This window comes from Silene latifolia, chromosome 6 (assembly GCF_048544455.1).
Source record: "Silene latifolia isolate original U9 population chromosome 6, ASM4854445v1, whole genome shotgun sequence".
Lineage (NCBI taxonomy): Eukaryota > Viridiplantae > Streptophyta > Magnoliopsida > Caryophyllales > Caryophyllaceae > Silene > Silene latifolia.
Window position 1 is genome coordinate 136,768,706 of NC_133531.1, and position 22,647 is coordinate 136,791,352.

The 22,647-nt window shown below is 37.5% G+C and overlaps 1 non-coding gene across 1 annotated transcript; it reads left to right on the forward strand.

Moving 5' to 3' along the window:
* Positions 1-18,001: 18,001 nt before the first annotated feature.
* On the forward strand, positions 18,002-18,108 carry LOC141589241 (small nucleolar RNA R71). The gene has a single exon (XR_012520190.1). It is a non-coding gene; the product is annotated as a small nucleolar RNA R71 (small nucleolar RNA).
* Positions 18,109-22,647: the final 4,539 nt, after the last annotated feature.

The following is a 22,647-nucleotide window of genomic DNA, read 5'->3' on the forward strand; positions in this document are numbered from 1 at the left end:
AAACCCTAATGGCCGAAAATAGGAGATATGTTAACAAATCATATCTTCTATTATTTCTTTCCTTAAAGCCTAAAAGATAATAAAGAATATTCCAAAAGATAGAATATAATCTATTCAATTATTATCTTTACTATAAATTCTAAGATATGATAAGATTTTCTATAACAAGAATATCTTTTATCATAAACAAATATATTAAGTAAGATATACAAGATATGTAAAGATATTCTTTATAGAATAAAATCTTCATAAGATATACCTTAAGTTACACGAGATGTCACGGCTCATATGCCTCGTGACTCGTGAAAACCCTAGCTCAATAGATGGGTTAGAATTTAGGTTTTAAGATAGGCTTTGTTGAAACCCTAATTAGTAGCATGGTCCAACTCATAAGTTGACCCAAAACGACTACTAGTCAACGTTCAACATAACACCGAACTCCGCACTAAACCGGGCTTTATTAAATAAATACTCTTATCAAAACATTTAAATTAAACTTTAAACAATTTTCAAAAACAATTTTGAAACAATATATGTCGTGTATAATAAACTCGGCATCTCAATGTTATAGTAGGAGAGCTATAACTTTACCAACTTAAGAGATTCATTCGTAGTTACCATTACGAGAAAATCACCTATACTATTCTAATCTTCATAGGAGATCTTCGAGTATAGGCTACTTCATCATCCAAGCTTGATTAATCTTTAGATGGACTTCGTCTTCACATAATTCTTGAATGAATCTTCAGATTGTTTGATCTTCAACTGAGGCTTGACTATCATATACTTCCATCACAATTCTCTTTGTTGCTTGTAATGAATAAGTCTAATCTAAAAGATCTTAACAAACGATTACACGCAACGAGTATATATAATATTAAAACACCTTGACATCATCAAAATATAAACATATATTCTATATGGTTCAACAAATTCCCCCTTTTTGATGATGGCAAGTCTCCTAAAATTGTGACTAAGTAAAGAGTTCCCCCTCAATATAATACCGTCATCTTAATAATAAAGATCAACGCAAGATCAAGACGATTGACAAGTAATCGAAAACGTAAGGACTTTAAGAGACAATTGGTCTTGACAAGAAGCAAGCTTAGGTAGATGCTTACCATAGACGTTCTTTCCCCCTCTTGACATCATCGAAAAGTTAAGAACAAAACTAAAATGACTAGAATAATATAAGACGAGACAAGAGATAAAACGTCATAGAGAAGAAATAAACCACGCATAACCATAAGCATCTAGAGGATTAATTGTCATACAAACGTAGGAAAACATGTTAGTGCCAATGGGCCGAATGAACACATGTTTAAAGAAATACTTGGGCCATAATCCACAAGTATATGCCAAAATGGGCCGAATGAAGTTTGAAAAATACACCACTAGAATAATAAAAAGATGCTAAAAAAAAGAAAGGCGAGGCAAGGTCAAATATTGCGGGTTTTGTATGGGTGTACGTAGTCGGGACGAGTACGATGTTCCAAGGCATCGAGACGGTCAAAGGAGCTCCTCACAAGTTGAGAAAGACTTTGAAGACTTTGTTCAAAGTTGAGTATCTTCAAGTACAAAGCTTTAGTCGCCTCCAAAGTTAGTGATTGATCGTTTCCCATAGCTTTTCCATGCATAACCAAAGCACCGCCTTGACTCGTGAGAAAGGTAAGACGATCTCCATATGGGAACACTTCCCCACGGATGGCCTTCAACTCCCTTTCAAAACCCATTAACCTCTTATCCACCTCATCCATCCAAGAATAAACCCGAGAAGCATCCAAACCCGACTCCAAAGACCGTGAAGGTCCAACTTGCGATAAAACCGTAGCCAAGTTAGTGGATTGCTCCTCAAACTTCTCCATTAAGGAAGTCATAAAGCTTTCCATTTTTGCCTCCATTGCTCCCAAACCCGAATCATTGGGAACCTTCTCAACATCCTTCACAAGCAACAACTCGGGTCCTTCAACCACAAGACCCATAAGCTTAAGCAAGCGATCACACATATAATCCTTTGCACTCACACCGTAGCTATCCCGTCCCACCACTTGTTTTACTTCTAACAACCGAGACACCCACATCCCATATGGAAGGTCGATTGTTGTACTAACTTTCTCTTTGGTAACCGTAAGACTTGTTTGGACTATACGGTTTACGACAAGACTCGCTAAATTCACTTTTTATCCCTCCAACCACGAGTAAATAATAATGGCCTCATAACTAGAAACCTTGTCTCGTCCTCCCCTTCTCGGCACAACAGTGTTCCAAAGAAAGTTTAGGAGGAACTTAATTTTTGCCGAGAGAGGACGAACAACAATGTTCCCACCGTCCGTCCCAACTTCCTTAAAATACTTTTTAATCAACATCTCCTTTTCACTAACGACATTGGACCATTCAAGACTCGGATCAATTTCAATTCCGTCATCGGGAACCGAAAAAGCAGAGCAAAAATCCGAAACAGAGACCGTCACATCAACACCATTAACCAACGCATGCAAGTGAAAGAAATGTAGATCTTTATACATACTAACATACTCATATATGTTAAAATTAATTTGTCATAAAATTAAATATGGATTTTATGCATGCAAACATTAAAACAAATAGAGAAGAAATCATCCTTACATTGTGATTTCGGTTCTAATGGGCACAAAAGAAATCTCCTTTTCTTTTGTTCTTGAGCTCTCCAAATGGAAGAACAAGGATTCAAGTGTAGAATCCCTCCCAAAAGCATATACCCAAGGAGTACATCTTAAAGACTAAAATAATATGATCTAGTATTAAAATTAGTCTTACTTAAAAATATGACACAAAATGTTTTTGTACTCTCACATATTTCGGTTGAGAGAAGAGGAATTTTGTGATTTATTTCTCTAGAAATCTCATAAGATTGTAGAGAGCATATTGATTTTCTTACTCTAGAAAAAATTGTTTCATTGTATGAATGAATGAATAAGAAAAAGAAAAACCCTTTTCTTTCCTTAGGGTGGCCGAAACATTGGCCTTGGGTAGCATGCCCAATGCCTTTAGTTTTTGCTCTTCTCAAAGGCTAGTAGGCTTACATGGCTAGAGATTAGGCTTTAATAATTATGTTTTCTCTTATTAAAATAATCAACATAATTATTCCACTAATACTCCTAATTTTCGGTTTATACAAGATAAAATGGAAGGTCCATTTTATTTTGTCATTTGTCAAGTGTGACATATGTGACATGTAACTTGACATGTGAATTTGTAATGTATTTTTAACATATTAAAAATCAACATACTCATAAAATATGTCATTTACAAAATCGACTAGTAATTCGTAATTACTTGTACCAAAAATGTTTCCAAATTATAAACTACAACATTCTGTATTTATAATAATTTATTCATTCCGTTTCAATTGTTTCTGTAAACAATAATTTCATCTAAGTAATAAAACAATTCGATTACTTAGACCGTGTCTCATTTAATCATATTTACAATGGGATACGTAAATTATACTCACAAAATTATCCGTCAATTTTAAGCAATTTAATTAACTCGTATCGGTATACGATTAATTAAATAATCAATTAAGAGTATTTCCCTATAGGTATGACCTAAGGGGATCAACTGATCACCACCGTCGCACGACAGTAATGTCAAACTCTAGTCAGCCAATCATTACCGATATGTGTGGACCAGTTGACAGTAAAATATTACATCCCACATGTATTCTTATAATGAGATTTAATAATGATATTTAAATCATGTGATCGCACTATTGTTGAGGACATATTTCCCAACAGCAAGACCCCTTTCTTAATCGACACACTAGCAAAGAATTGAACAACTTCAACCGGGTAAATTGGACCCGAAAATTGACTAATGTGACTCCACCCTTGAAAATCAAGAAAATCGACGAAAAATTTAAGAGCCGGGACATTAACCAACCAAGATTTAGGATAATACCTTCCTCTATGGATAGAATAGTTCAAGACACGAGAAACAAGGACACTTTTATCATGCGTCAAACGAAATCGATTTAACCCTTCTCTTGTAGCGTGTTTCGAAACATCCCGGAGTAGAGTTCTTGCAATACCATTCCTTACAATAACTTCGGGTTCATCAATAGCATTACCCTCATCAACAACTACCTTATTCTTCCCCTTAAAAAGTCGTCGTCTTTTTCCCTCGGACATCGTGTCGTCACGACCGTGAAACAGGGGTGTAGATGATTTTGGTTGAGGTAAAGGAGAGGTAGAATAATTTGGATTATGAGATGGTAGTGGTGATGGTAGGTTGTTAAAGTTGCGGTTTTGTTGATGTCGGGTTGATGATCGGGTTTTTGCATGGTGAGAATTCATGGTGATGTTGATGGATGAGTGAAGAAGGTGATGATGAGATTGTGGTAATTTTTTGAGAAGAGAAAAAGTAGGCAAGTGGGGTGTGGTAAGGTGAACACGACAAAGGAGGGGGGTAATTATAAGGGTCTAGGTCTAGGTCTTAGGAAAGTGGTGATTAATTTTGGTAAGTGTCAAATTGTGACAAGAATTAAAGAAGGAATAGGAGATGTTAGGAGATCAAATTAATATGGTAAAAGATAAGATATGGAAAGTGAGATTAATTGAAGTATATTAGGGATAGGAAGTGTAAAACGTGTGATTTTGTGAAGTTATTTTAGGAGAATTTTGTATAATTTGGAAAATAAAAGATATGGTGTTTCTTGTCTATTTTTGATAAAATATTAAGTTTCTATATCAACTAAATTCTAGATAACAAATAGAATATATGATAAATATTTTCCTATAAACGAAATTATTCATGCAACGCAATATACGGACACAGTCATACAATCTTAACTTAAACTAGTCAGTCATAAGGAAATTAAACATATACAGAAGCTTAGGTACCACTGATTAAACCAATTTCCAACCGTAAAGTCTCAAATCGTTCTCTAGCTAACGATTTTGTCAAAATGTCTGCCCATTGTTTTTCCGTACTACAAAATTCAAGTTTTATATTCCCCTTCTGAACCCGGTCTAGAATAAAATGGTGTCTTATTTCAATATGTTTGGTACGTGAATGTTGTGCGGGATTTTTAGAAATTATTATCGCACTAGTATTATCACATAAAATAGGAATACATCCTACATCAACACCATAATCACGTAATTGTTGCTTAAGCCATAATAATTGAGTACATACCAGTCCTGCAGCGATATATTCGGCTTCAGCAGTTGAGAGAGCAACCGAATTTTGTTTCTTCGAACCCCACGTAATAATGCACGGTCCGACAAATGTGGCGACACCCGACGTGCTTTTTCTGTCTAGAGAACATCCTGCGTAGTCGGCATCGGAATAACCGACTAGATCGAAGTTACATTCCATTGGATACCATAAATACAGCTTGGCTGTTCCAATTAAATATCGTAAAATTCGTTTTACGGCCGTCATATGCGATTCTTTGGGAGATGATTGATATCTCGCACAAACGCATACACTAAACATAATATCGGGTCTACTTGCGGTCAAATATAACAGTGACCAAATCATTCCACGGTAAGTAGTTTCATCAACTGATTTACCGTCTTCATCTAATGTCAATTTCTTGTTCTCGACCATTGGAGCAGGCATAGCATGGGAATTTTCCATTCCGAATTTCCGAATTAATTCCTTGATATACTTCTGTTGATGAATTTTAATGCCTTCATCGGTTTGTTGTATTTGCAGACCTAGGAAGAATTTCAATTCTCCCATCATACTCATCTCGAACTCGGAGGTCATCAACTCAGAAAAATACTTGCATAGGTTTCGGTTGGTCGATCCAAAGATAATGTCATCGACGTATATTTGAACAACCAAAAGGTCAGAACCCTCGGATTTTAGAAATAGGGTTTTATCAATAGATCATCTGCTGAATCCACTGTCAAGTAGAAACTTGTATAATCTATCGTACCATGCCCTAGGTGCTTGTTTCAATCCATATAGAGCTTTATCCAACTTGAAGACGTGATCTTCAAATTTTTTATTCTTAAATCTGGGGGGTTGTTCAACGAAGACTTCTTCCTGTAAATACCCATTCAGAAATGTTGTCTTGACGTCCATCTGGAAGAGCTTCATTCCTTTATGTGCTGCGAATGCTATCAGAAGTCTAATAGCTTCAAGACGGGCAACAGGTGTGAAAGTCTCGTCATAGTCTATTCCTTCTTGTTGATTATAACCTTGGACCACCAATCTTGCTTTGTTTCTGATAATAACTCCGGCATCATCTAGTTTGTTCCTAAAGACCCACCTCGTTCCAATGACAGATCGATCCTTTGGTCTAGGAACTAAATGCCAAACCTTGTTTCGTTTAAACTGTTGTAGCTCTTCTTGCATAGCTACAATCCAATCTGATTCTGCAAGAGCTTCATTGATATTTGTTGGTTCGATCATGGAAAGAAAAGAGTAGAAAGAGCAGAAGTTATTCAAGGATCGTCTAGTTTGAACACCCTTCTTAATATTCCCTAGAATATTGTCCATGGGGTATGAGCTCTTGTATTTCCACTTTGTTGAAGTACTTGGTTCTTCATCGTTATTTGAGCTTGTCCCAACTTCATTTGGATCGGAATTGGAGGAAGTTCCCCCTGAATCCAATCCGGGTGTTGTATTAGAGCCGTTTATAACTTCGGACTCTGCACCTTGATTTGGATCCAATGTTATAGTAACATCACCTATAACATTAGTTTGGGAGTCATTATTTTGAGTCAATGTTATAGTATCATTAATTATAACTTTGGTTTTCTCCTTTTTATCTTTTGAAGAATGATCAAGTTCATCACTTGTTCCTTCTATCTCATTGTCCTCCAATTCCAATTCTGGGGGATCGTCTCTTGAAAGACGAAAGTCGGGTTCATCCAAGTCTTCTTCCTCATCCTTGATCCTCCTCTACGCCTTACCTTCATAGGTCCACATAAATACATGTGTACTAATTCCAAGGCTTGATTTGTGCTTACTACTCTTTTAGGTTTGAATGATGATCTTACTTGTTTGCACTTGGCACACGTATCACACATCTTTTCTTGGTCTAATTTGATTTTAGGTAACCCTTCAACCAAGTCCCACTTCTTGAGTTTGTTCAAGGTTAGTAAGCTAATGTGACCAAACCGTTTATGCCATAAACAGGGATCATGAAGTGTAACTTTCATGCATGAAAAAGAGTTAGTAGGCACAGCATTTAAATCTACCATATAAACATTTCTTTTCCCGTGGCCTTCAAGAATAACATTTCTAGTTCCTTCGATTATAATGCGACAACTATCAGTATGGAAAACGACTTTGTTACCTTTGTCGCACAGTTGAGATATGCTTAGCAAGTTATGTTTTAGACCGTCCATGAGATAAACATCACTGATCGCGTGAGATTCAGAAATTCCGATTTTGCCAATGCCGATTACTTTTCCCTTTTTGTTGTCCCCGAACGTCACTTTTCCTCCGTTGAAGGGCTTGAGTGAAAGAAATAGATTCTTATCTCCGGTCATGTGTCTTGAACATCCACTGTCAAGATACCATTGATTGTTTTCTTTCACTACTTCCTGCAGAAGGGATTAGATACAGTTTTTAGGTACCCAAGCTAAGTTGGGTCCCTTATGATTTGTTACTCTATATACCAAATCCTTTCGAACCCAAACTTGTCTAATAACCGTTTTTCTAACCCTTGGGTTATTTTGCTTGGGAGGAGTTCTAGGTTTAGGGTTTTCTCTTGGTCTAGGAATTTCTTTAGGTCTATCATGACTGTATCCCTTGTGAACAGGTTTACTAGGCTTAGGTCGACAGGGATTTTGTGAAGTGCTAGGTTTCTTGGTGTAGTCAAAGGCCATGTCATAGAACCAACGAAATTTGTTATTCTTTTCTTCGTTAGGTTCATTTATGGGGGTTTCATCATCCTCGACAACTGTGTCAACAGTTTTAACATGTTCGGTATTTTTTCGTATATCATGAGTCTTTTTGACACAATTGTTTTGGATGTGACCTGCATGACCACAATAATTGCAAATCAGATATTCAGGAAGATCAGCATACTTCCTTTTTCTGAAATCAAAATCCGAAGGTGTTGATTTGCATTTAGCGTGATCTCTACGGCTGTAGCACTCATGTCCTAACCCCATCTTCATATTATTGTCAGATTGTTCGGTTAGGAAGTTTAGGACTTTTGTGCTACCCTCCCACTTATAATGGACCTTCCTAGCATGTAAGAGTTGATCCTTTAGGGTTTTAATCTCTTCTTGACATTTCGTGTGATCTACATCATTATCCTTTTTAAGGTTATCACGAAAGTCTTGGAATCGTTTGTTAAGAATAAATACAACATCGGAATGTTGTTTCTTAACATTGATCATGTCGGTCTTATATTCCTTTAATTGCTTTGAGAGAGAATCTATCTCTTTCTTTTGGTCTAAGATCACTGCTTCATCAGATGTGACCTTAGTTTCCAAAAGTTCTTTGGCTTTTCTAAGTTCTAAAGTTATAGCTTCATTAGCTATAACTTTGGCTTGAAGATGCTTGACATTAAGCTTTAGGTCTGAAGTTATAGCTTCATTAGCTATAACTTTGGACTCTAATTCGTTCTTTTCAGCCATAGTTAAATCTAACGTTGTTGCTTTCTCAGCTATAACCTTAGACTTTAACTTCTTAGCTTTAGCCTTCAGAGTGTGATTCTCTTCTGCAATTTCGAGAATCTGTTCCTTTAGATCTTTTAGCTCCAAGTCCGGTTCGTGACACTTATCGAGAGATTGTTCAAAGAATTTAATTAAATCACTTTTAGACAATTTCTTAACACGTTTTTTAAATTCAAAATAACTTACCTCTTCATCGTCATCTTCGTCTGATTCTCCGAGAAAGCAATAGTTTGAGTGAGAGTTTGTGCTTTCATCGTCGCTGTCGGAGATTAGGTCAAGACTAACGCTGCTGAGACAAAGGTTGGCTATTTCGTCATCTTTAGATCTCTCGTCATCTTCTGAGTCAAGGTCTCCCCAGCATGAAGCCATCATTACTTGTTTGAACTCTTTCTTTGTCTTCTCGCGTTTTGTCTTGTCCTTGATCTTCTCCCATGTAGGGCAGTCCTTGATCATGTGATTAGATTCTCCACACTTGAAGCAACCTCTGTTTGTGAAAGATGACTTTGATTCAGTAACTTTCTTGTTGGACGACTTGTTGTTGTTGTTGTAGGATGATTTTGTTTGTTTGTTTTGAAAGATCTTATTTTTGAACCGACGTGCAAACAGAACAGTTTCATCCTCTAGTTAAGAGTCAACTTCTTCGCTCTTTAAGGCCATACTCTTGTTTCGGCTTGGTTCAGCGTCATCTTTGTTAAGAGTAATTTCATGGGCCATGAGAGAACCAATGAGTTCTTGATACGATAGGTTTTCAAGATCTCGTGATTCCTCCATTGCAGTGACTTTGGCACGCCACTTCTTAGTCATGCTCCTAAGAACCTTTCTAGCAATGTCCTCAGTACTGAACTTCCTACCTAGGTTTTTTAGTTCGTTTATTGGTCGGTCCGCTTTGAGCTTAGATTTCGGTTACTTGTCGTTAGGAGCACCTAGACCAAAACAATATTTATAACTTCACAAACAACTCTATATTAGTAAAGAGGCAAGTAAAGGTCGGATCCCAAGGGACGGGTATTGATGTAGGATTTTCGATTGCAAGTAGTGGTGTCTAGGGGTGTCACAATTTGGGTTGAGATAAGAAGATCACTAAACTAAATAACAATAAAAGTAAACAAGCAAGATGACTAAAATGAGATGTAAACAATTGATTAAAAGCACTAGGGTGTCATGAGTTCATAGGGGATTCATGGGAATTGATCATACAAACATATTCTCAAATTATAAGCAAGCCATTATTGTTGTGATAGGATCAAGTTGGTTTATATCTTACAATCCTAGGAAGGTTTGGGTCCCGGAGCCGAATCGATTAGATTGTACAACACCTACAAGTCGACTTAATCCTCCCTACTCAACTATATGCATGGTCTAATGAGACTCGAGTTGGTTTATGTCTTACAAGTCTCATTGAAAGGGTAAGTGATGGGTAAAAAATGCAAGGATTCATAGGCTCGCATTTCATCAAACATAACATGTGCATAAGTTGAGATCACAACAAGCAAGCAAATAAATTATGTGAACATATTAAATTAAGCATGAATTATCCCCCATGTTGGTTTCCTCTAATTCCCCATTAACCCTAGTTAAGGAAACTACTCACTCATTACCAAGTTTAACATGTTAACAAGGCTGTCAATCATATTAACAAAGCAAAACATGATGAATAAATGAAGATGATTAACAATAATTAAAAAGGGATTAAGAGAATTACACCTAATGATGATTCCAAATAATAATTCAAAGAATAATATAAGTACTTGATGATTGATGGAAGGTTATCAATCTCCCAATAATAACCCAAATAATCTTCAATTACCCAAAATAAAAGATGAACAATAGAGAAATTAAAGAAATGAGATTTGTATTAAGACTTGATTAGAATTTGATTATAAGATTAAAGAGAGATTAGAATAATATAAACTACACTAAAGATTGATAACAAGAACATGATAATCTAATTAGACTAATGGGGTATTTATAATGGGAATTAGGTGCAGAAATTAGGGTTACTAAGGGCTTAAATGACGATTAAGTCCTTGAGAAATCGCTCCTCTCAAGAAAAGATGCGGGTCTCCTTTTAGCTAGTCTTTCAAAAATATGCGCATCTCGAATGGAGAAAGAAGAGGACGTGTTGCACTGGAGGACAATCCGAGCATCCAAAAGGTTGGGACGAGCGGATTGTGTAGGCGGTGGACGAGCGGCCTGGCAGCTTGGACGCTCGGATTGTGGAGCTTCTGGACGAGCGTCCCGATAGGTGAGACGCTCGGATCCTAGTCCAGCGTGCCATTTCTTCTTTTCTTCTTTTCTTCTTCCAACAATCCTCCTGGATTTTGTCGGAGATGCAAGGATCTTATTCATCATTGCCCATCTACTACATTATGTACAAAGGCCTTCTAGTCTGGTCTTCTCTGTGATGCTTGGTCATTAGATTCGATCAATTTAGCTCTATTTTGCCATGAATATGCAAGGTTTGCACTCCTCTCCTACCAAGGAAACAAAACCTCAAAGAATATGCAAAACAAAGGACTAAATATAGTAAATGACCCAAATATGCACTAAAAAGCATAGGAACGAGGCTAATTTGGGGACTAAATATGCTCAAATATTGATCACATCAAATATCCCCAAACCGAACCTTTGCTCGTCCTGAGTAAATAGGTGACAAAAACTAGGACCCTTATTTAAACTATCCTACTAATATAGCCGATATGAGACAATTAGCGGGTCTCACTCCGCCCCTTCAATTCACAACAAGACAACCATGAGGTAGGATGCCTTCTTGCAAGGCAAGGTGGGTCTTTCCAAAATGGTGACACATCCAATCATTAAAGCACACAAAATCAAGTAATGGATGCATCTACAAAAGGAATAGCCTCTTTCCTCATCTAAGTGGCGGAAATTATCTAAAGGGGAAGCAATCTAAGGGTACACACTCCTTCATAGATATGGTTTCTTCAAACTACTAAGCCTAGAAGGATACCAATAAATCACCTCCAAGTTGTGTCAAGCTAGGGTACCTTTGTCCTCAATCTTTAAATGTTTTCGTCAAGAGTAGACTCCCTATGGTGTTAGAAACACCGGAGGATCGCGGAATTCCCCCTCTTGCCTAGACAAGAAGAAGGGCCGTCCCCTCTCTACCATGCACAAAAATGGATACGATGGATAAAGGAATCAATAGGATTTGAGTTTCATTTGGGAGTTTGCTTTTGTTGTTATTTTCCCCCCAATTTCTTGTGGCATTTGACATTTGAGAACACTTTCTTTTTGCCATTTCTTTTGATGTTTGGCATTTCAATACTTGACAACTTTCAACTTTTGCATTTTCTTTTGAATATTTTCAAAGTCACCCCAATTAGTAACGAGGGTGCCTTATATTTGAAGCATAGGAGTTTTCATTTTTGTTACTCCTCTTTTCTTTTGATGCAATTTTGCAAACTTTTTGACATTTCATTTCACTTCTTGAACTCAGATTTGAATAATTTTTGTGCCCATTCCCTTTGATGACAAAATATATGGTAGAACATGGATGAATGATGGTTGCATGGTTTCAAGGGTCACTTTGGAATAAACGGTAGCCAATGAGTTATCACACCACAAGGTACTCTTGACTAGGCCTTAATCCATGGGTCAAAGGATACTAGCATGACACATCCTAGGGTGTTTTACAAGTATTCTAACAAGCAAAGTCTTAAGAAGAAAAAGTATCTACTAGGGCCTATATATACTTGTCAAGCTTCCCAAATAGACGGTTTCGCAAAATTTTCCTAACATGCAATCTATATGCCATGATGCAACTAACATATATACATCATAATGCATATGCTTCTACCAACTAGTATGCCAAATAATCTAAATGCAAGTCCTAAATTCACATTGTTTATACCGCATCAATCTTAACAAAAAGAGGTAAATGGAGATTGGAAAGATCATACCATGCGGTCTTCAATATCCTCATGTCTCAGATGTGGCGTAGTCAATCAATGTGAACAAGGGTGAACAAACACAATATATACAAAACAATATATACAAGACTATACTACAAAGGAAATTAACTTGTTTTTTTTTTGGATTTTCAATTTTTCAATTTTTTTGGATTTTTCAAAATTTTTAATTTTTTTTGGATTTTGATATAAAAGTCAAGTTATAATTTCCCATCCCCACACTAGTATGGGCATTGTCCTTAATGGCCAATGCGATAGGAATTTATACAATGAATATGCATGATTTCTAAACTAAATGCAAACTACAATAAACTACACTACATGATGCATGTGTTTTTGTTATGGCGGAGAGCATAATTTTAATTAGCTCTCAATGCATATGCATGGACTTCCCCAAACCAAAATAGACATTATTTCTAATGTCATGAATTTCGGGGGAGTTCATGCACATGGAATGCAATGCATGAAATTAAAGATTGTCATTTTGGATTTTACAAGTCGGGAACAATAATAATGAACACCTTAGTGAAGCCAAGGTGTTAGTCCTCCAATGTTTCTAGGACTCCACAAAATGATCAAGATAAAATAAAAAAACAAGAGAAGTAGACAAACCATAAGGGAGGTGTAAGAATGTAGGAGCCTCCAAAGTTTGCTAATCCTCACCCATCGTATCATCATCATCATCATCTTCCTCTCTTGAGACATCATCAACCTCCATAGATGTGGAATCATGTCCAGTCTCACTTTCACTTGCTTGTTCTTCCTCACTTTCCTCTTCATCTTCTTGGACTTCTTTTTATTAAACCTCTTCTTCTTCTCCTTCTTGGTCACCACCCTCTTCAACAACCATCTCCTCTCCACCCGGTCTACCACCACTAGAAATGCTAGGAAAGAATACTTCCCTATCCGCCCAACTAGGCAAAGGACAAGACGGATCAAGAAGTCCTTGCCTAACTAGATGTAGGAGGGGCGGATATTGGGCCTTGTAAGCATCCACTCTATCATTGTAAGCTTGCTTATGCATTTCCCTCATGAGTAGAGTCAAGTAATCATTTCCCACTTCGACATCTTTGGGTTTGAACTCGTGGTATTCAAATAGGTAAGGTGGGGTGATAATGGAGGAGGAGGGCTCGGCAATTTCGCCCCTTTGTTGTTGAATGATGTACCCGGTCTCTTCGGAGAGTGGGAGAAGGTAGTTCGGTCGGTGAACATTCAATCGGCAAATTTTGGAAGGCAAGGTGAAGGATCTAGCTTCATTTGTTAACCACCCATATTTGTTGTCAAGAGTGTTGTGCTTGACCCACTTAAACTTGTGAATCATGGTGTTCATATCAATAAGATGGCCTCCTTTAACCGGCACATAAGTGTTGTTTTTGTTGAAATTCTGGTTGAAATGCTTAGCCAAATGGGTAACTAGTCCTCCATTGACAATAAAGGCGGTGCCTTCTTTGCCACAATCGACATTAAGCCATCGTTCAACCAAAAGTCTTAAAGCATTGTATGGCTTGGTAAATTCCCTTCCAATGTTCAAGGCCGACTCAAGAAGAATCCAATCGAGCTTGGAAAGATGATTTGTGCCATTTCTAGCTATCAAAGTATTCCCAATGACCTTATGCCATACTCTAATGCCCGGATGGTGGACTAAGAGAGCACGACAATCATGAAAGCGTATGAATTTCTTTCCGGAAATTGCCATCCAAAGAGGAGCGGGGTCATACTTGATAGGAATCTTTGTATATTTCGGGTTATCACTAAGGCCTAATATCTTACCCAATTAGCCATAAGTTATGCGTCTATCAACATTTTCAAGACGAAACTCGATGTTGGTTCGAGTCTCCACCCTTGTCACTTTCGAAGAACTTAAAAATTCCAAGGTGAGGGAGGGGTATGTCAATTCTTTCATTGTAAACAATTTACCCAATCCCATAGACTCAAAGAAGGTTTTGGTTTGTTCAAGGACACCCAACTTTGACAATTCATCTTCGCAAATAAACTTAGTAGGCATTATGGTTTTCTTAGCAAAGAGAATGAATTTCTCCCTATGAGAGTCGGAAGTGAAAATTACCTCCGGATAATTGGATAATTGTTCAATGACCGGAGTTGAAGTAGTAGCTTCCATAGGGGGATTTTGTTCTTGAACCTCCAACCTTGCCTCATGGACTACCAATGCCTTTGATACTTGTTTTGCTTGAAGAGCCAATTGCCTTTTGGAAAGTGTCTTCTTTTGGGGTGTCTTGTTGCCTCCTTTAGTTCTTGCCATTCTCCTTTGCTTGATTACACCAATGAAAGATTGAAATCTTCAATTTTTAGTGATACCCAAATCGATTTAGGATGAAAATAATGTTGCTTTGTATCTTGAAAATCGACTCAAAGGTTTGAAGATTTTGGTGTTTGAATCACTTGTTGTTGCAAAAGGAGTGATTAATTTTTGTTGTGAGGAAGTTTGGATTTGATTTGGTTGAGTTTGGTTGAGGATTTTTGTTTTTGTTGATGGAGAAGATGAGGATTTTGGGGGTTTTGGGTTTTGGGTAGTGTTTGTATGTTGAAGAAATGAGAATGAATGGGAGAAGAGGGTTTTAAAAAAGACCCGTTACATTTGAAACTGCAGGGGAAGACGAGCGGATCAGGTGTCGGGACGCTCGGATTCTTCAAATTTTGGCTCAGGGAAAGACGCCTCAGGACGAGCGGATTCCTGGAAAGACGGGCGGATTCTTCGTGGTGAGACGAGCGTCTTTCTGGGTGGACGCTCGGATTCCTTTACAGTGAAAAATCCAAAACTTTTGCAGCAAAAAGACGAGCGTCTTTCTTAAAGGACGACCGTCCAGAATGAGACGAGCGGTTTCTCAGCTGAGACGCTCGGATTCACAGTCAGACCAGATTTTTGATTTCTGCAGCTCTACCAGACGAGCGTCTAGTAACTTGGACGCTCGGGTTTCTTCAGGACGAGCTGATTGTCCATTTGGCCGCTCGGATTCTTCCTTGACCACACGGATTCAGGTCCATCCGTGGGTACTTTGTAAGCCGTGTCATTTTCATTCTTCAATTCTCGTGCTCTTCGTTGTAGGGGCACTACAAAGGCATGAATAGCCTAGGCAATTGCTATTCCTACACTAAGGTAAAGCACTACACATCAATAAAATCATAAGCCCCTCCCTCACTTCTTTCAAAATGATGAATATCTTGATTAAGGCACAAAAATATAAATCCAAAAATGACAAAAATGCAATGTAATAATTGAAATTCAAGTTAGGGAGTTAGAATATTTACAGATGGTGGTTTAGGGAGGACTCCACCAAACTCTCATTCCAATGTGAGATGTCAAGGGGGCATGTTCAAGGTGTTGTTGATGTTACTCAACACCTTGAAGAACTAGTCGAAAGCTTGCTCATTATCATGATAAAGGTCCTCAATAGATCTTTGCACTTGTTGTTCTCCATGATGGTCTTGGGTCATAGCATTACCAATATAGGGATTGAATATCCCTTCAAACTCATCATCCCAAAGACCGCAAACTTCGTCTACTTGATCACTAAAAATGTCTTGAGTTGATAAAGACAAATCTCCTTCTTTCTTGTCTTGACCAATGGGGCCATCTTCTTCACTTGTCATGGGTGAGCTTTTAAAGCTCTCATTGTTGCAATTTCCTTGTTCTTTTGATGGAGCATCATTCACTTTCTTTTTCCATTGAAATTCCAACTTCTTCCTATCATCCTTCCGGCTATAGTGATCAACCATAAAACATGGCTCATGCAATCAGGGAGCTCTCATGATCTTGTCAAGATTAAAAGTGATGGTTTCGTCTCCCACTTCAAGGGTGAGATCTCCATGCTTCACATCGATCACCTCTCCCGCGGTGTACAAGAAAGGTCTTCCTAAGATAATAGGAATGTTGGAGTCTTCTTCCATGTCAACAATAACGAAATCCACCGGGATGAAGAATTTTCCAATTCTCACGGTAACATCTTCCCGTACCCCTAAAGGTGACTTTGTCGATCTATCCGCCATTTGAAGTGTGATGTTGGTACATTTGAGTTCTCCCATTCCTAGCCTCTTGCTAACCGAATATGGCATGACACTAACACTTGCCCCAAGGTCACATAAAGCTTTGTTGATTGTAGTGTCACCAATAGTGCATGGAATGAAGAAACTTCCCGGATCCTTGAGTTTTGGAGGTGAACTCCTTTGAAGGATAGCACTACTCACTTTAGTGAAGGCAATAGTCTCAAGCTTCCGGATTGATTTCTTCTTCGTAAGGATGTCCTTCATGTACTTGGCATAGGTCGGAACGTGATTGATCAATTCCGTGAAAGGAATCGAGACTTCTAAATTCTTCACAATCTCCATAAATTTTCCAAGTTGGTCATCAAACTTAGGCTTAGCTTGACGACTCGGGAATGGAAGTCTAATCACGATGGGCTCCTTCTCTTTGGCCTTTTCTTCACTTTTCTTTGAAACTTCTTGATTGGTGGGTTCTTCTTCCGTAGAGTTTTGCACAACTCTTTCTTTGTCACTAGCCTCTACAACTTTATCCTCAACTTGCTTCTTTGGCCCTTCATATCTTATACCACTCCTCAAGTGGATGGCACTAACCGTTTCATGTCTTGGGGGATTACTTTGAGGTGGTAATTGCCCCTTTTGTCTTTGAGAGCTTGAAGATGCTAGTTGGGTTATTTGGGTTTCGAACATTTTTGTGTGGGCTAGGATGTTGTTGATGGTGATGTCTTTTGCTTGGCTATCTTTTTGCATTTGAGTGAAAAATTCTTGTTGATTCTTTTGCATTTGGAGGACCGCTTTTTGAACATCAAAACCTTGGTCATTTTGTTGATTGTATGGAGTTTGATTTTGATAACCTTGGTTTTGGTTGTAAAAGGGTATTTGATTTTGGTTTCTCATGGGAGGTGGGGTGTATGTTGGTTGATGGTTTTGAACATTTTGGCTTTTGTATGAGAGATTTGGGTGGAATTTGGTGTTTTCATTGTAATAGTTGGAATAAGGGGTTCCACTTTTGTATGCTTGAAAAGCATTCACTTGCTCATTTGTTCCCCTACATTCAGTTTGGTCATATGTCCCAAAGTTCCACAATTCTCACATATTCCATTTGGGATTGATGAAGATGCCACCATGGCATTAACATGTTGCTTTGGGGATTTTGAGGCTTCTTCAAGCTTAGCCATAGCCTTTTCAAACTTCAAGTTGATGGTATCAATATGAGCACTAAGTTGAGCACCCAATTGAGTAATAGAGTCCACTTCATGCTTTCCTCCTCTAGTAGCCTTGCGAGGTCTACTATATTGTGAATTATGGACCGCCATTTCCTCAATCTTGTTCCAAGTTTGATTATCGTCAACTTCGGTGAACATACCATCTGATCCCATGTTGAGAATGTTTCTTGAGTCTTCATAAAGACCATTCCAAAATTGTTGTACCAAGAACCACTCGCTAAGTCCATGATGAGGACATGAGCGACAAGTTCCTTTGAATCGCTCCCAAGCTTCATACAAAGATTCTTCGTCCCTTTGCTTAAAACTCGTAATTTGAGCTCTTAGCATGTTAGTCTTTTCCGGAGGGTAGAACGTTTTGTAGAAAGCTAGAGCCAACTTCTTCCAAGAGTAGCCTTATCAAGGCTCTTTAACCATTGTTTCGCGGTACCAATTAGAGAAAAAGGAAATAAGACCCATCGAATTTGGTCTTGAGTCACTCCGGTTTGTGAAATTGCATCACAATAGTCACAAAAAGTCTCCATGTGAGAATGAGGGTTTTCACTAGGCATCCCCCCAAATTGGCTTTTTTCGACTAATTGGATAAATGCGGATTTTGCAATAAAATTTCCGGTTAAGTGTTGTGGTGTGGGAGTTCCATTGGGTAGGTTCTCCTCGGTTGGTACGGAATGTGATGAAAACTTAGGCATTGTGGGATGATTGCGTGGTTGATTTTGTGTTGGGTTCTCCTCACCTTCTCGTGCAAAAGGGTTGATGAACTCAATAGTATTTGGTTGAATATCTACAACCTCACCAATACTTCTCAAAGTGTTTCTAGCAAGTCTTTTATTGGTTGTCAAAGTCCTTTCGATTTCGTGATCAATAGGTAACAAGTTACCTTGTGATCTTCTAGACATGAAAAATATCAAACAACTCGAAAACAATTAGAACAAACCTTGAGGAGTTTTACTTCCCCAAGGCAAAGAAAGACACAACTAATAACAATCAAAAGAAAATCAAATCAAGTTAACACCGTCCCCGGCAACGGCGCCATTTTTGGTCGGTCCGCTTTGAGCTTAGATTTCGGTTACTTGTCGTTAGGAGCACCTAGACCAAAACAATATTTATAACTTCACAAACAACTCTACTATTAGTAAAGAGGCAAGTAAAGGTCGGATCCCAAGGGACGGGTATTGATGTAGGATTTTCGATTGCAAGTAGTGGTGTCTAGGGGTGTCACAATTTGGGTTGAGATAAGAAGATCACTAAACTAAATAACAATAAAAGTAAACAAGCAAGATGACTAAAATGAGATGTAAACAATTGATTAAAAGCACTAGGGTGTCATGAGTTCATAGGGGATTCTTGGGAATTGATCATACAAACATATTCTCAAATTATAAGCAAGCCATTATTGTTGTGATAGGATCGAGTTGGTTTATCTCTTACAATCCTAGGTAGGTTTGGGCCCCGGAGCCGAATCGATTAGATTGTACAACACCTACAAGTCGACTTAATCCTCCCTACTCAACTATATGCATGGTCTAATGAGACTCGAGTTGGTTTATGTCTTACAAGTCTCATTGAAAAGGTAAGTGATCGGTAAAAAATGCAAGGATTCATAGGCTCGCATTTCATCAAACATAACATGTGCATAAGTTGAGATCACAACAAGCAAGCAAATAAATTATGTGAACATATTAAATTAAGCATGAATCATCCCCCATGTTGGTTTCCCCTAATTTCCCATTAACCCTAGTTAAGGAAACTACTCACTCATTACCAAGTTTAACATGTTAACAAGGTTGTCAATCATATTAACAAAGCAAAACATGATGAATAAATGAAGATGATTAACAATAACTAAAAAGGGATTAAGAGAATTATACCTAATGATGATTCCAAAATAATAATGCAAAGAATAATAGAAGTACTTGATGATTGATGGAAGGTTGTCAATCTCCCAATAATAACCCAAATAATCTTCAATTACCCAAAATAAAAGATGAACAATAGAGAAATTAAGGAAATGAGATTTGTATTAAGACTTGATTAGAAGTTGATTACAAGATAAAAGAGAGATTAGAATAATATAAACTACACTAAATATTGATAAGAAGAACATGATAATCTAATTAGACTAACGGGGTATTTATAATGGAGATTAGGTGCACAAATTAGGGTTACTAAGGGATTAAATGACGATTAAGTCCTTGAGGAATCGCTCCTCTCAAGAAAAGATGCGGGTCTCCTTTTAGCTAGTGTTTCAAAAATATGCGCATCTCGAATGGAGAAAGAAGAGGACGTGTTGCACTGGAGGACAATCCGAGCATCCAAAAGGTCGGGACGAGCGGATTTTGTAGGCGGTGGACGAGCGGCCAGGCAACTTGGACGCTCGGATTGTGGAGCTTCTGGACGAGCGTCCCGATAGGTGAGACGCTCGGATCCTAGTCCAGCGTGCCATTTCTTCTTTTCTTCTTTTCTTCTTCCAACAATCCTCCTGGATTTTGTCGGAGATGCAAGGATCTTCTTCATCATTGCCCATCTACTACATTATGTACAAAGGCCTTCTAGTCTTGTCTTCTCTTTGATGCTTGGTCATTAGATTCAATCAATTTAGCTCTATTTTGCCATGAAAATGTAAGGTTTTCACTCCTCTCCTACCAAGGAAACAAAACCTCAAAGAATATGCAAAACAAAGGACTAAAGATAGTAAATGACCCAAATATGCACTAAAAAGCATAGGAACGAGGCTAATTCGGGGACTAAATATGCTCAAATATTGATCACATCATTTATAATGCTTGAAAACCTTGCGGACATACTATCCAAGGACTCATTAGGCTCCATAATGAATAGCTCATATTTTTGCATTAGCAAATCTATTCGGTGCTTCCTAACAATGGAAGTACCTTCATAAGCTAGTTGAAGCCCATCCCATATCTCCTTGGCCGTAGAGCACGAAGAAAACCGATCAAACTCTGTAGAAGTCATTCCGTTTTGCAGGAGACTTATTGCTTTGGAGTTCTTTTCGGCCTTCTTGTAGTCGGCCTCGACATAGTCCTCTTCTTTGTTTTCATAGCTACTGCCTTCTTCGGATGCTACAAGAATTTTTTGCGGTCCGTTTTGGATAATCCTCCAGCACTCCCAATCATGACCTTTCACATAGTGAGTCATCATATTTTTCCACAATCCATAATTCTTCCCATCAAAGACGGGACACTTGAGATATTTGGAATCCATTTATCACGTGATAGGCAGCAGAATATAAAACGATAAGATAAATAAAAACAAGATAGATCAGCCTCTTTGCGGTTAGGCAATCAAGAGCACGAGGCTCTGATACCAATTGAAGAGTCTATCGATCCAAAATACTCAAGAAGGGGGGGGTGAATTGAGGATTTAAAACTTTTGATAGCTTTTTTGATTATGTGTATATAATTGATTATTTAAAGTTTATTGATTCAACTTTAACTAATCAACTAACGAGCGATTAAAACAAAGTAAACGAAAGAATGAAAGAGAGGAGACACACGGTTTTTGAAGTGGTTCAGTTTCACAAATCGAAACCTACGTCCACTATTCTCGATTAATAAATTTAGTACCTTTCCACGGATTACAAATTTACTAACCCAACTCATACAACTAACTCTAGCTGTAACTCAATGAGTACCGTTAAATACTCGAGTGACTAACTTACACTAATAAGAAAGCACTAAAGATTCTTGCAAAGGTTCACGTTAATGAACAAGTAAGAAATCTATTGAGCACTATTATCTTATAACGATAACTGAACAAATGAATATACGAGTTTAAAACACACGACCTTTCAAAAATAACAAAACGGTTTTCTACTTGAAATACACGGTTTTTCTTTCGTAAAAATCAAATCAATTTTATGCTTAAGGTCTCTCTATTAAATGTTACAAAGAGCAAAGTATTTATAGGAAGGAAAGAGCAAGGCTCACTCGGTTTTTAGAAACCCTAATGGCCGAAAATAGGAGATATGTTAACAAATCATATCTTCTATTATTTCTTTCCTTAAAGCCTAAAAGCTAATAAAGAATATTCCAAAAGATAGAATATAATCTATTCAATTATTATCTTTACTATAAATTCTAAGATATGATAAGATTTTCTATAACAAGAATATATTTTATCATAAACAAATATATTAAGTAAGATATACAAGATATGTAAAGATATTCTTTATAGAATAAAATCTTCATAAGATATACCTTAAGTTACACGAGATGTCACGGATCATATGCCTCGTGACTCGTGCAAACCCTAGCTCAATATATGGGTTAGAATTTAGGTTTTAAGAGAGGCTTTGATGAAACCCTAATTAGTAGCATGGTCCAACTCATAAGTTGACCCAAAACGACTACTAGTCAACGTTCAACATAACACCGAACTCCGCACTAAACCGGGCTTTATTAAATAAATACTCTTATCAAAACATTTAAAATAAACTTTAAACAATTTTCAAAAACAATTTTGAAACAATATATGTCGTGTATAATAAACTCAGCATCTCAATGTTATAGTAGGAGAGCTATAACATTGAGCTCTTTTACTAGTAATGTTATAGTTGCAAAGCTATAACTTTACCAACTTAAGAGATTCATTCGTAGTTACCATTACGAGACAATCACCTATACTATTCTAATATTCATAGGAGATCTTCGAATATTGGCTACTTCATCATCCAAGCTTGATTAATCTTTAGACGGACTTCGTCTTCACATAATTCTTGAATGAATCTTCAGATTGTTTGATCTTCAACTGAAGCTTGACTATCATATACTTCCATCACAATTCTCTTTGTTGCTTGTAATGAATAAGTCTAATTTAAAAGATCTTAACAAACGATTACACGAAACGAGT